The 16,138-nt window shown below is 42.4% G+C and overlaps 1 protein-coding gene across 5 annotated transcripts in view; it reads right to left on the bottom strand.

Annotated features, from left to right (window-relative positions):
* esrrga (estrogen-related receptor gamma a) overlaps window positions 1–16,138 on the bottom strand; it is a 140,921-nt gene that overhangs the window by 73,529 nt on the left and 51,254 nt on the right. For 3 of the 5 annotated variants that reach the window (XM_034116887.1, XM_034116892.1, XM_034116889.1), the window contains one exon: window positions 11,528–11,580. The exons of 1 other annotated variant lie outside the window; for it this stretch is intronic. The gene's annotated coding sequence lies outside the window, so the exon portion shown is untranslated. The remainder of the gene's footprint in view (window positions 1–11,527; window positions 11,581–16,138) is intronic. One more of the 5 variants, XM_034116888.1, reaches the window with a different exon arrangement.

Genomic DNA, 16,138 nt, shown 5'->3' with positions numbered 1-16,138 from the left:
GTTATGTTAAGACACTTAAATCCTAAACCACACACACACGTATTAATTAACGGAGCTGTGCATACAGTCTGTTCCACATGTGTTCCTAAAGCTTCTGCATCTTCTACATGAACCCACAGTTCCTCACAGAATCTCAGTGATTCTAGTTGAACCCTTGAAACACCTCAGCTCTTTCTCTCTTCTCTCTCCCTCCCTGACCCCCATCCCCACCAACCCCGCCCCCCCTGACTATTGATTGGTTTTCAGTCGGTGTGTATGTTGACAGTGACCCCTTAAGGCCACTTCTCTCTCTCTCACTGGACAAACCCAGCTGCCACGCAAACCTCTTAAACACAAAGCTATTACAGTAAAAAGCCAGGGAAATACCCTGTGTGTACTTATGTGTTTGGCGACTCCCTGGCAATCTGATTGCCACGATTTGTACAAGACTGTTGATAAAATACATACCATAAATAAAAACACCCAGCCAAGTCACAATCTAGAATACAATCATAGTTTATTATTCTATGTATGTGTGTGGGAATGATTTTGTTTGCATTGCCTTCCCATACCAGTAACTATGTGAAGGCTTTTGTCCCCTGCTGATCTTTCACTCTTGTCTATTGTCCTGCAATTGTGTGTGTGTTTTGACCCCGTGGGTGGCAGCCTGTTGACATCTGTGGAAGAATTATCCATTGCAACTCTCACTGACATCAATCCCAGCACTCGATAGGCCACAGCAAGTTCATTCAGGGCAGTGTATGTGCGTATATGTGTGTGTCAGTGCTGGTCAAAACAGTATTTAACAAATTCAGGAGGCGGTCAGTTAAGCAGCTGACCTCAGGCCACACATCGACACGCATGTGCCAGTCACACACATATTAACTTGACTAAAAGCTACAACTATCAAAGCCCCTGAAAATGATATTCTTAATTATGAATATTCTGTTTATAATAAAATAGCACTTGATGTTTTAAGGTTTAAGATAATAAGGTTGAAGTGAATGATTGCCACAAGCACAAAGAAAACTTAACAGAAGCTATTGTGACATATCACAGAACAAACAACAGTGAACTCTGCTTTTGTGAAGGGAAAGAACGCTGCCAACGCAGGAAAGACCAAGAGGGAAAGAGGGATATAGAGAATGTAGTTCACCACTAGCCAACAGAGGGAGCTATGGACTCTGGTCAGTTTGTGGCCAGCTGCAGCACACTGACTTGTCTGAGTGTGTGTTTATGTATAATATCGCATGCAAAATCAAATCATCATAAATAAAAAATGGAAACCCATGAAAAAAATGCATATATAACATCCAATTACATCAAGGAACTTTAAAATGCTCTCATATACTCACACACACAACACCCCCCCTGCCCCCCACACACACACACACTTACGTTGCCAGCAGGGACGGGAGGGATGGAGCTAAGTTATCTGATAGCTCTGTCAGCAGGTACAGCAGAACACAGTGTGGAAACGGACAATTTGACCACAGACCCCCTGCTCAGCCCACCAACCAGCTTTACAGAGAAGACGGAAAGATAAAAAGGACAACAGGATAATACAGTGTGTGTGTGTGTGTGTGTGTGTGTGTGTGTGATAAAGCAAGATATAGCAAAAATCCGGATGGAGACCTGGAAAGACATTTCTGTCACTAAACTGTCCAATTGGTGTAATAGCAGTGCCAGGTTCTGCAGTCACAAGGTGTTATTGGGTAAAGACTACACTTAAGCTGCAGTTCATCTCAAGATATGTGCGAGTAAGTGAGTGTGTGTTTATCAAAGTGTGTTGCAGGACATTAATGCTACATTTTTAAAGTGCTGTTTAGGATAAACCTTAGTTGTCTGTTGTAATATAAACAATGATATTTAAATTGTGATATGAGACCAGATATCGTCTTAGATTTTGTATTACGCTATATCCTGTGTTGTTCTTTCCTGGTTTCAAACATTCACACACACACAAATAAGCCAGGCACACATTGCACACAAAGGTACTGTACAATATGTCCATATAGGCTTGCTTATATATGCATACACTCAGTCAACACACACTACAACTGAATCAGTTATCAGTCTTTCATCTTCCACAATCACATAAAGTGACACTCAGAGGCTTGGGGACTGTTGTTTTGCATTGATGTTAAATGAGCAGATGCACAGGTGGAACCCTTCATTTGGTCATGATAATCAACATTTTGTAGGCTTACACAACACACCTGCATAGATGTAAATTGCTGGATGAATCTATCAGTATGGCCCGTCACACTGGGAGACATTTTAGATGTTTATGGCTTTGATACTACCCTTAATCTAACCATACATCTGTACATGTGTGTGTGTGAGCAGGCATGCGTGTGTCCACCCAGACACCTCCAGGGAGGGAAGGGGCAGTGATGGTGATCAAGGCCAAGGAGAGAGCACCAGCTGCTGGAAAAGCTGCTGGGTTTACGGGGGCTTTCTGGAGCCTGTCACTAAAAACTCTGTCTGGGTAACCTTTGGAGGAGGATACACGGAAGTCACACACACACACAGTCACACACAGTCACACACCCACACACAACACACCACACCACACACCCAACCACACACACACCACACACACACACACACACACACACACACACACACACACACACACACCACACACACACACACACAACACACCACCACACACCACACACACACCACACACACACACGACAACACACTCATACAAACCTAATTTAACGACAAACTGGTATACAGTGACAAAATATAGATTAAGAATACATTTAAACATTATTTAACCACACTGAGAGACCTGACCCGGCAACCTAAATACACATTCCCACGTGCACATGATGCTTATAATCTTAGGGGGATGAATGTTGGTGATTTCTTTAGAACAGAGAGCCATGTGACAGGCCTGTTTTTCCATACAAAGGTCAGGCAGGATTCACAGCTAGGAAGACAGAGGTGTGTGTGACAGAGAGGGCAGAGAGAGGAGGGCGGGAGAGAAAGAGAGAGAGATAGTGAGAGGGAGAGAGAGAGATGTGTGTATAATAAGGGGACAAAAAGAGGGTGAGAAAGACATTCATATGGAGAAGGTGACCTTGGCGTTTATAAAAAGGAGCATTAACCTCTCTAAACTTTCACATGGCTTTGCTATTGACTGTACATACAGTATAAATTAATCTAAACTTACACACAAGCAGCGGTAGGTACCACCAGCTGAGGGTTAAATGTTTGAGGGTTAGGTAATCGGGTAAATTCTTCATCCGGCCACAGTCAGCCCAACAACTGCGTGCAGGTCAGTGTGACAAACTCACAGAACAGAACTCACCAAACTTGCCTTGGTTATGTCTTTCCCGTGTTCCAACAATCACCAACTCTTATTTGGTCAGAATAAACCATTGATTTGCAGAGTTAGATGTTCTTCCCACATTTTTTATCTCTCTCTGCCCAATGAGCAGCGACTCATCATAATTTTTCTTTTTTACGAAAACCCACCCAACTACATTGCGCGAAAATACCATCCGGTGATGTACTCGGCCCATTGCCTATTATAATTGTCAAAAAAAAAGATCCTATAGTTATCAAAGGTATCTAGTAAAACTTGCATCCTTGCAAGTTATTTCGGTTGTAGAGAAGATAAGAGTTTTTTTTCAAAGAAAAATATACACATACATAGGTTCAGTTAGGTTCAATGGGGTGCACTGCTGGGGTGCAATGCCTAGGAAGTTTCTCTGGCTACATAGGACTGGGTCAGGTGCGGTCACCATCCTGTCAGTGGTCAGATTGAAGGTTGGCTGGACCGCACCTCCTCACAGAGTGAAAGGAGTGACCTCATCAAGCAGGGACAGGGAAAAGGGGAAGGCTTTGGGCTGGACTGGGGTGTGACCTCATCAAACGTGGACAGACAGGGCAGACATGATAGATGTCAACACTGAAGATGTGTGTTAGTGTGTGTGCATGCGAATTCCATTCAGTCAATGTTTGTGTACTCGTTGCAGCCAACACTGTGAAACGCCCAAGCTTTCCTTTCTACACACAAGATATCTCTATCTGTCATCCACAAACTGTCTTTGAAAACAGCACCCGAATCAACTATGTATAAACTGTTCTTGAGCAGATCTTCAATTTTAATTGAAGTACCAGAAATTAATTGAAAAAAGAAACACCTATCAGTGGTGGAAAAGCGACATTTAAAAATTAAGGGGTCAACAGACGGATCCAACAATAAAACATACGTTATTTTTACCATTTTAGCATTATTTCTTACATATCTTGACCTTATGATTTTTGAACCTCACTGCTACCATGGCGCTCTCTTTCCCTCCCTCCCTCCCTCCCTGCTTCCTATTCTGAGGTTTTGATATATTCCCAGGGAGAAATTAGAACCAGGATGTAATTATACACAGAGTGGGTTTTGTGTGTGAGAGTGTGTCTGAGTGTGTGCGTGTGGTCTGGCGGCCTGTGTGTCTGTGTAAAGGCAGTGTTTTGTATTGAAATAGGTGACTTCGGAGAGGTGCGCTCCTTTAATTACGCCGCTCTCAACAGAACATGAGTGGGCTATTCCACTGGATTAGTCGTCTCTCGATGCTGCCTCTTTGTTAACGCAACACACACGTACACACACACGCATACTCAGACACAAATATATGCCTGCCAAAAATCCCCTCTCTCCAATAGTTCAACACTCAATTTATTCAAACTGAGGTGCAAGCCAAGTGAATAATTCCACTACTAATAAAGACTGTAAGAGAGACAGTGCATACAGGAGATGAAGGAGGGAAAGGGATTAAATAGCAAGAGTAGAAGGGGGAGGGGGGGGTTTTAGAGGGAAGGTAATACAAAAAAATCAAGGACAACAAATGAGAATCTAACCTCAACACCAATTGGCAATTTCAATCTGGTGAGCGTGGATATTCAATTTGTACCAGTGGTGCTTGTGGGTAACACAATGTAGCAGTTGAGTAAGTCAACAGTACTTTAACAATGTATCAACATTAACAAACCAATATTAATATTCTGTATGTTGCTAAAATAAAAAGGAATACAGATAGATTTGTTTGAGTTGATGTAAGAACAGTGTGGCCATTGCATGCCACTCTCAGAGATTAAATAGATTTTTGACATGCACAATGTCTCATTTTGAAGAACTTCATTAATACTTTGACACACAATCTTTGGATTACAACACCAGGTCCACTAGTTGCTGCTAGGGAGCTTTCAATCACATCATGACATCTGACAATTACGGAGTTTGACAAAGACTTAAGGCCATTTCTACTGATCATAATTCCATTGTTGAGGTCTACTAGATTTATATTGTGCAATTTTCCAAACTCACATTGGTTTCTCATACAGCATCTCTGTATAGTATGTGTATTCACTCTCTGTCCTAAACGGCTTGTTGGAGCTCCTGCCCCCCCCCCCCCCCCCCCCTGTGAGCCCAGTGTGCTCTGATTGGTCAGCTCGCCCACTCTGTTCTGATGAGATCACCACCGTTACAGCGGAACATCAGTGATTATGTGTTACAATGGCGTTAGCAACCAGACACCAGTAATGACAAACAGATGAGAATGCTGCGTGGGGTCTGGGTGCCGTGTTGGCGGGACGTTGCGCGGCTCGCTGCTGTGAGGAGGGGACAGTGTGAGCTCTATTACTGGTGTCGTTTCCTGGTTGCTGTGTGGGGTCTGCGAGACATCGCAAAACTCAGCCTGTGCACCATGGACGCGGGAAGGAGGGGTGCTGAGGGGGCTGCAGCACCCCCATCTGCGAGGCTCCACTAGCACCCCCCCCCAGCACGTCACAGTTTCGCCACTGAGAGAGTGTGTGTGTGTGAGGAGCTCCACGAATTGGTCCATTTGGGTATGGTCACGTCACTGTACCCAGCAAGAAAAAAAATCTCCAACGAGGCGTTCTGGGGCAGCATAGACAGGTCTTTTCTGTGTTAGAGTTTTACTCGCTACGGGGTGTACTTTGAGGGTTTGTGACTTTGCAGACCGTTTACATGCATACAAAGCTACATAGCACACAAGGGGACGGGTAATAACCGGAAAAGCATGACATGGGACCTTTAAGACTGAGCTTTACGGTAAATAAAATACCATGGGATCTTCTAAAAGATATAATAAGTCAACATTTTGTTTATAAATGAATAGGTCAGACTATAAACACAAGTAATCACATGTAATGGCAAAGTCAATGTGCAGTAGTCCCACCCCATAATAGTTTTACTCTAATCCTCAGTTAATATTGAAGGTATAAAATGGGACTGTGTGATCTGAAGAGGAAGCCAGTCTTGGACGACTGCAGTACAGTATGTAAACAATATACTACAATAAAGCTTTTGCTGAAACAGAACAAACACAACATATTTTTTAGGTCCCTCTGTCAGTTTTTCTCGGTTGATGCCATAGATACAGACAGCTTAATGTAGAGTTCAGGCTGATATCTATCAATGGACATGCTGCCTTTGTATCTCTCTGTGCTGTAAAATTGTGAAAATGAGTGAATCTGCTATACTAGATGGATGATATTATTGTATCCGAAGAGTATAAGGGACTAGACGAGGCCACACTAAAAGATACACAGAACATAAACACACTCCACTTCATCTGTGTCTGTGTCTAATGACGTGTGTGAGTAATTACTTTAAAGCTCAATGTGTGCGGGTGTTTAAGTGTCTGTGCTCATGTATGTTTTTATCTCGGTCTTTTTCTGTGTCTGCAATGAATGTGTTTAATGGTGTGTGTGGAAATAATCACTTAATCGTCGCGCTGCCTCCATTTGAGAAGCATGTGTGTCTGAGTGTGTGTGTTTTGGTTTCCTCACTGTAAAATAGACTCAAAGATGCAGCAGACATTTGTAAGTGGGAAGGTCTGGAAAATAAGAGAGAGTTAAATAGTGAGAATGATTAGTGAAATGAAGGGGAGAGAGGGATTACAGTGTGATGAAAAGAAAGGGGAAGAGATAAAAAAGAGACGGACTGAAGGAGTACACAGGTGGAAATAAAGACCTCTACCCTTTATCTCTCTCTAATTCTCCACAATAACCCTTCCTTCCAATGTTGCTCTCCAAACCGTCGGCCTGTGAATTTATAGTTGGCCAATGATTGCTTCTCGGGCCATGATGGCTGTAAATTGCTTTGCCAGTTGGTAAATGTTGGCAGTTAGAAGGTATACAAGTAATTATTTCCGCTTGTGCTGATTGAGACATAATTCCAAGACGAGGCCCTAGAAAAATGACAGCATTTTGAAACAACTCTGTTTTAATTTCCGAGAATTTCTAATTAGAATCTGTATGAACATGGGGATTTTTTTTATGTGGTTTCCTCCAATGGGGCCAGAAATAATTAAACTGTCAAGGGGAAATAAATACGTATAAACAAGGCATAATTTGTACAGCGCGCAGCACCTTGTCAGGCCATGACTTTTTGTGAAGAAAAACAATGTGGGGAACAATAAAGGGGCATAGAGGACACACACATAACCCCGCACACACAAACCCACATTAACAAACAAACACACAACAATGCAGTGACACACACACTTTGACAAACACACACACCAACACACACCTAACCCCGCACACACAAACCCACATTAACAAACAAACACACAACAACGCAGTGACACACACACTTTGACAAACACACACATGCAAACACACCTACTCTTATCTTTTATGGATCATACCTTGAAAAAAGGACTTTAAATGTTGTTCCCACTTAAATCCATGAGAATATCTACAGTATGCAATTTAGCTCCTGATTTAAGAGATAGGGAAGTTTTGGGTACAAAGTGGAAACATCCCAATGCTCGAGCCTAACGAGGCCTAATGTCTATCACAATTTATCGTACCAAAGGGTGTCACAACTTTCCAAATCCATGATTCCATTGGACTTTTTTCAGCATTGATGGCTATGCCATTGTGAGATTATGAAGTATTGATTTTCTAAAGACTCCCTTTATGGTTTCAATGTGAGATAAAACCCCCATAACGTTTTGGGCAATGTACCACACTAATGTCGTCAAACTGCTTCTACTTACATAGTCAAATGTTATTAATTAATTGAATTACAATTACAGATTTCACCAGTAAATTGACAACAAATTGTAGTCCACACAAAAACATAAGGATCCACTATAAAATAAAATGCTGCTTAACGCATTTAGAGATTCATTTTGCACCGGCAAAAAGCCACCAGATACCGAACTGTCAATGCAATTTTGGTTTTCTTTTTAGATCTCTGCCTCCGTGGTGTTTGGAAAGTGCAGCTGCAGGCTACTAGTGGGTTACACTTTTGTCTTTTGAGCTGCAACCCTGGTAAGCTGCGCCATTTATTTTTTCTTGGAACGTGCTCAAATAGGCTTGAGAAAAACACTTACTGGAAGAATCCGTCTTTTGATGTTGATCAAATTAAAAGCACATTTCTATTGTTCTCTTGGTGGCCAGAGCCATTGCATTTGACAAAATTGTACTGTACCCAAAACATAGCTACAGGAACTTAATTGATGCCACCATCGTTCCAGATTGTATGCTTTACTTTTGTGAAGTCAATATAATCATAATCTATTACTAGCACTTATGTCTTTCCTTAAGAGTGAGCTAACCTGCTGCCACCAAGACCCAGATCTAAATAAGCGCCAGAAATCGAATAGATTAATGAGTGTGTGGTGAACTACACATGTGAGAAAATGATTAGTTTTTTATGACCTTCATATTATAATATCAAATTGAGCTATGACACAAAAAACAACAAAGAAGTGTGACTGCTGCCCACAAAAAAAAAAAAGAAAACACATCAGCAGAACATAAAATGTCTGCACAAATTAAAGGATGCAGCAGTAGCACAATGTCTGCAAGTGAACCTGGAAGGGAGCAGGCATGTGAGGGGAAGGAGTGTGAGAGGCTCACAATCAACATTTGAATAATAGCTACAGTGCTTTGACACTGAACACCTCTTCAATGACAAATTACAAGAGCATGTAAAGCACACTTAACAGCAGCTCACTATTCAACAGCGTGTATCCACAACAAAGCAGAATAATAACCGCTTTATCTTTAAAGGTCCCATGTCATGCTTTTCCGGTTATTACCCGTCCCCTTGTGTGTTATGAAGTTTTTCAGCATGTAAACGGTCTGCAAAGTCACAAACCCTCAAAGCACACCCTGTAGCGAGTAAAACTCTAACACAGAAAAGACCTGTCTATGCTGCCCCAGAACGCCTCGTTAGAGATTTCTCTTTTTCCATTGTTTTCTTCCTGGGTACAGTGACGTGCCCATACCCAAATGGACCAATCCGTGGAGCTCCACACACACACACTCTTTTAGCGGCAAAAATGTGACGCGCTGGGGGGCGGGTGTGGCGTGCTAGTGGAGCCCCCTCAGCACCCCCCCCCCCTTCCCGCGTCCATTCGCGATGTCTCACTGTCTCGCAGCAAGCAGGAAACCACACCAGTAAGCCAGCTCACACTGTCAGCTCCTCGCAGCAGCGAGCTGACCAATCAGAGCACACTGGGCTCACAGGGAGGGGGGGGGGCAGGAGCTCCAACAAGGCGTTTAGGACAGAGAATGAAATTCAGTGAATACACATACTTTACAGAGATGCTGTGTGAGAAAACCAATGTGAGTTTGGAAAATTGCACAATGTAAATCTATTCTAGTAGACCTCAACAATGGAATTATGATCAGTAGAAATGCCCATGTCATGGGACCTTTAACACAGGCAACAAAACACAGCATATTCTTATTTGACTACTGTACCTGCACCTGTATTGTAAACCAACATGTTTAAAACAGTAAAAGTCTCACAGTTGAGCAGTAGTGCTGTGAGTCACCCTGCCAATCCTTAAGAGTTGGCAACACTAGGTGGATTAGAGGCTATGGATCTCTTGTGCAGGCTCAGAGTGAGCTCACACTGATAGGGAGAGCTAATGGAGATGCATTCGAACTGAGAGTGACTCAATTACAATCTGACATCAGCTTGTAGACCCCAGCTTTGCCTGAATACACAGGAACGCACACACACATACCACACAAACACACACACACACACACTCACGGCGGTTAACACACTACAACCTAAATGAATCTCGTAACACAGCAGATATCACAGGCTTCATCAGGCTCTCAATGAAAGTGGTTTCAGACAGAAAGTGTATATTCTGGTTTAACCTGGTAATTCCATTTACTACCAAGCATTCAGCTGACATTTTTATCTAGTGTGTAACAATAAATTGTACAAATTGCTTAAAATCCTTTTTTCACCCAAGCAACCAGATAAGCCAAGTGCAAGAGGCCCCACACCAGCAGTATGGTTGCCTGTACGATGCAGGAAGGTCCTCATGTGATATGTTTACCAGCCAGCCAAGCTACAACCGGGTTCAGTGTGTTTCACTTCCAGTTTTTAGACCTCACACAACACCACATCATCAAGCTCTCAAGTTGACTCCTGATGCTTGCTTTTCGGAATCACCCCAGCCAACAAAAACACAAACAAATTATTTTGTTGTGTTTTATTAATGAACAGGATTCTTTCACACAGCTAAAGGACGACTAAAATATGTATTTTAATTCACTAATATACTTGTACATGTCACCACCATTAGGATTTGGATTGTTTAAAAACTACGAATTGATGTTATGATCACAGTTTGCAGAAACTGCAGCAATCAAAGGGATTTTTCCTGCTTACAGTTACATCCGCTATTACAATTTCTGAGAGCGGGGCTTGAGTGTGCAGACACACATACACATGTACTATACATGCCTTCGCAGACTAAGGTCAATGGTGCGCTCAGATACAAATGATTCTCATCTAATATTAATAGGATATGCTAAACGGTAACACAGAGGCAGAACAGAACAGGTTCTCTGAGTGAGTGTGTGTGTACACATGCATGTGTTTTCCTGCCGTGCCGTGCACAGAGTAAATGCCGCTGGGACTACAATGAAATTCAAATATAATAAAACTCACCATGTTAACATTCTGGTACACTATAACTGTGCATGTTAATATTTTGGAAAGGGGCTCCCTATGGAAACAATCAAGCGAACAAAATAACACTGTCCTCACCAGAGAGCAAATAGTGTTGGTTGTTCTTTTCAACACTACACAAACTTATGTAGTAAATAAAATGTTTTATGCTGTCCTGACAGGTGACAGGATCTTATGGCCCTGTGATGATACCGATTAAGCAAAGGTATATATGGTTAACATCACCCACCATCTTGGAACTGTGCAATTAATGGCCTCTCTTTTGTGTTTGGCAGCTGAATAATATATTCAAATTGAATATGACCCCCTTGATTAACATACTGTATATTTTACATAGATGGCATGTCTTCTCAATATTGACTTAAACCGTAGTTTGTGTTGTCTCCAGTGTACTCTTCAAACCCCAGCAACAACAGGATGTTGTCATGGCCCATGAAAAAGTGGCAGCTATGCCATACTGAAGATTAAAACTGGTTGTATTGAGTTCGCAATTCTGTCTGATACGAGGCAACATTTGGGTCAAGTCAAATTACATTTGGGTCAAGTCAATTGACTTACCTTACTTGCAGTGTAGGTTGAAAGGCATCTTGCAAGTAGTTTAACTTCATCTGCTGAAATGACACAACAATGGAATAACAAGTTAGCTTAAAAAACTAGACCTTTGTCTGTCTTTATTGAAAATGAAACCATTAGAGAATTGATTGATGTCCACATTCATGGATGAAACATTTTAAATGTCATGTCTTCACAAACTAAAAGGCTTTCACTGAACTTTGCTTTATCATATGCTGATAGTTATGAACTGTGAAACTAAACATGAAGAGAAACACTAAGACTTCAAAGGGGAAGGTCTTTTGGTCAGTCATCTGCTGTTTTCATGAAGTATGATATTCAAAGAGAACCATTTAGGTGTGTGAAACCTGTAAAGAAGCATAATGCAATCAAGGAACTCACAGAGTTCTCTGTGTGTGTGTGTGTGTGTGTGTGTGTGTGTGTGTGTGTGTGTGTGTGTGTGTGTGTGTGTGTGTGTGTTTAAATCCATCACCCTTTCTTTGAAACAAAAACAACCACTTAGGCATGAACAGCAGCGCTTGGGAGACATCAATATTTCAGTCAGGTGTGTCGAGAAAAGGAGAGAGAGAAAGAGCGGGAGAGAGAGAGAGAGAGAGACACATGAAAGCAGGAATGAGGGGGACCCTTGCCATTCTGAGGCATTCCCATGACTGACGGTGAGACTACGGATGTGTGTGTGTGTGTGTGTGTGTGTGTGTGTGTGTGTGTATGTTGTGTGTGTGTGTTTGTGTGGGAACAAGCATGATTGTGTGCCATTCCCCCATCCTCACCCCACCCCTACACTCACCATTGTGTGTACCACCTCTGTCACCTTTCCTCTAATCAGGAGTTTAAATCAATGACGTTGTCCAAAACTATAATTGCCACTCCTTAAACTGCTTCTCTCGCAATATGCTTTCACCAAGAAACCACTCGGCAGCAGAAATACGCCTCTGCGCGTGTCGGTGTGTGTGTATGTGTGAGCTGGATTAAGAGTATTTTCTCATTACGGCAGTGTCTGAACGAGTAGAAAGTGCTTCTCACATTGTTTTACAGCATCCTGAAAGCTCAAAGCTCAGCACTAAGCAGCATAATATCCTGTAGTCCCTCACTGATGCCTTAGCCTCAAACTTGTCACCAATTGTTCATGAGCCGGACCCATTGGACGTCATTAATCAACTTTTTTGTTATGAATGAATTATTCCTTGGCAGTGGCACGAACACAAAAAAGTTTCTCAGAGACAGATTGTAGGGGCATCGTACATAACTGTACCGCCCCGCCTCTTCCAGATTATGCACTTTACATTGCACAGCATACACCCGAGTCCACAAAGTCCTCATACTTTATTCTGTTTACTGTGGTTGCATTTATCTGGAAATGCGCCTCGTGTGCCTACTTTGGCGATAAAAAACTAATCCAACCCACTCTAAACTACGTTTATTTGTATTATTATTGCTGTTTAAATGGGACAATTGGACTTCCTCCAACAATTTTGAGACTGGCAACCATCCTGCTACTGCGTTGCGTATGTTTGAGTCTGAGTGTGGGTGTGTGTGTGTGTGTGTGTATGTGTGTGTGTGTGTGTGTGTGTGTGTGTGTATGTGTGTGTGTGTGTGTGTGTGTGTGTGTTTGTTTTTGTCTGTGCTCGGACTTTAGCTGCCAGTCTGTATTAACCTTGGCTGATGTTCCATTAACCAGAGACAGGAGTTTCCTTAACCTGACAATCCACTGACAACAGGAAAACACACACCTACACACACACTCACACACAAACACACACACAAGCACACGCACATTCACTTGTGAGCACACTTCTGTAACATGCAGTCAAAAAACTAAATAGATAGATGGATAGATGGATAAGTAACAGCAATTGGAATTTAAAAAGATGTAAGGAGCTTAAAAGTGAGAATTACAAATGTGGCAAATCATCTTATTCTTCCTAACTGTCTAAGAAAAACAGGGACAGAGGGCTGGAAAGATATGTAGAGAGAGAGAGAGAGAGAGAGAGAGAGAGAGAGAGAGAGAGAGAGAGAGAGAGAGAGAATGAGCAAACCAGTGACAGAGGGAGGGAGAGAGAGAACGCAAGGTGGAAAGAGAGATGGAAATGGAGATGGAAAGAGAGATGTCTGGTTAACAAGGTGCTGAGCACGACAAGCCCTGGGGAGTCCACGCTCCCTTACCCTCTAAGATTAGATATCTCTCTCTCTGTCGATCCCACTCTCTCTCTTGTTGCGACACAAGGGGAACATGCCACTATCACAGGGGGACGCCCCTGGAACCATTGCTGCCCCCCCACCCCCTCTCTTTCTCCAGAGTGATATAGAATAACTGTTCTTCTCTCATCCCTCTTCATTCTCAACCTTTCATGCATTCGCCCTGCAGTTGCATTGACTGTTGAATGGCATTAGATATGATGTCAGACACACATGCTTAACAGATTCTAGATATGATGTCAAACACACATGCTTAACAGATTCTAGCCATTTAATGTAAGGTACAATTGTGTTTTTCTGCTAAATAAGGGAAATTCCCCTGACCTGACTTGACTCTGTCGATATGTGAAATACCCAAGTGGCTCCAAGTAGCTTACACTCAGCTTTTATCACATAGTGCTTATTAGAAAACATTGCAAAATAAAAACAGATTTGACTTTTTTTCTTCTCTATTTGTGAATTGGGTCTGAAAAATATCTGTTAATATATTTTACGTAAAGTGGATTTCTAATAGTTTTTTCCAAGGGGGACATTTTGATCAGGTCCAACATTTTAACATAAACATCTGCTTTATGGTGTAATATATATATATACACTTTTTTCTCAGCCTCCTCTACCTCCTTCTTCACCCTCCTGTTCTTCTCTTTTCTCTTACTTATTTCCTCTGTCTCCCCCTTCTTACAAACCCGTCTCTCGCTCGCTCTCAGTTGTTTGACACCTCTCTCCCACCTGAGCATATCTATGTGTCAGGACAAATTGGCCGAGACTCACATCTCTCTCTCTCTCTCACTCTCTCTTTCTCCCTCTGTCTGCTCACAACTCAACCGGAGAGAGAAAGAGAGAACAAGAGACAGAAAGAAAAAGATTGATAATGTGTAGAGCACGGGGGAGGAGGGGCAATACGCATCAGAGGAAAGAAAAGTGTGGTGAGGACGGAGGTTAAGGACAAAAATAACATGGTGAACCATAAAAAGGAAGAGACCAAAAGATAGAAATTAAGATGTGCAGCATACTGAATTTTGTTCACTTTAATTCCGTCTGTAAAACCACTCTTAAACTCTTTTACGTTTGTAAAACTAAATAGTTTTTGCCTATTGGTGCATTGAGTCAATACTCTATCAAAACAACTTAATCTGAAAATCTGAAAAAGTGTAAAATATGTGTGGTTTCGTTGTATTCATACAGTACAGAGAGATACTTTTTACACAAATAACTAATGAGAATAATGAACTACCTTAGTTTTTTATTAGAAAATCAATGGTTGGCTGGGTTAGGGGCTGCAAAGTACATGAGGGGCGTGTTAGTATGTAAATTATGTGTGTATATGTTGAGAGGCAAACGTAGCAAAAGGCCGCTGTGGTTTCACAAAGCTAGAAAAAGCTTACACTTCACTTCATGGTTTCCAGTCTATTATTCATCCAAACTTAAGAACTCTCTCTCACACACATGCAAGCACGCACACAAACACAGACGCAAACACAGACGCACACACACTCATTCTCATTCTTCTCAAATGAATTTTGGCTGTGCACATGTTGTCAAACGAACACTTTCAAACACATAGAGAAATCACATAAGCAAACACGTTCTCTCTGTCGCAGACCCCTACTTTCTCCATCATACTTTAACACACACACACACACAGAGGCCTATAGCATTGCGACAAAGAGATCAGAGAAACGGGCAGAAAATAATAGAATCTTCATCCCAGTAATCCATATTCATTCTTCTCATCCCTCCTCGCCTCATCCCTCCCTCCCTGCACGCCACGATTCCTCGTATCTGACATTCAAATGAGTTGTCTTTTCTCCCTTGTTAGACACACACTCACACACACACACACACACACACACACACACACACACACACACACACACACACACACACACACACACACACACACACACACACACACACACACACACACACACACACACACACACACACACACACACACACACACACACACACACACATAAATGCATAAACATTCACTCACTGTCTCTCTCTCTCTCTCACACACACACACACACACACCACCATCCTCTTTCTTGGATACTTTCTGCCCCGTTGCACCCGTGATGGCAAATTGAGCGCCTCCCGTCTCTCCCTCTCTTTCCCTCACTCACCCCCTCTGTTGACTCCTCTCATCTTTTCCCCATCTTCTTCTCTACTCTGCCTCTCCACCCTCCACCCCCTCCTCACCCCCTCCAGACCCTCCTCCCTTTCTCTCCATCCTCCTCTTCGTCTCTCTCTCTGATTTGACTACAGTGGCAGGTAGGGTTGGATCACAAACCAATGAAGGGAGAGAAAAGGCCTTTATGTGGTGAACGGGTGCGTGTCTGACACACTCTCAAGACATCTCACTCACTCACCGCAATACATTATCAGAGGAAGGCC

Source organism: Trematomus bernacchii, unplaced genomic scaffold (assembly GCF_902827165.1).
Source record: "Trematomus bernacchii unplaced genomic scaffold, fTreBer1.1, whole genome shotgun sequence".
In the NCBI taxonomy this organism is placed as follows: Eukaryota; Metazoa; Chordata; class Actinopteri; order Perciformes; family Nototheniidae; genus Trematomus; species Trematomus bernacchii.
This window is presented reverse-complemented; position numbering and strand designations above follow the sequence as displayed.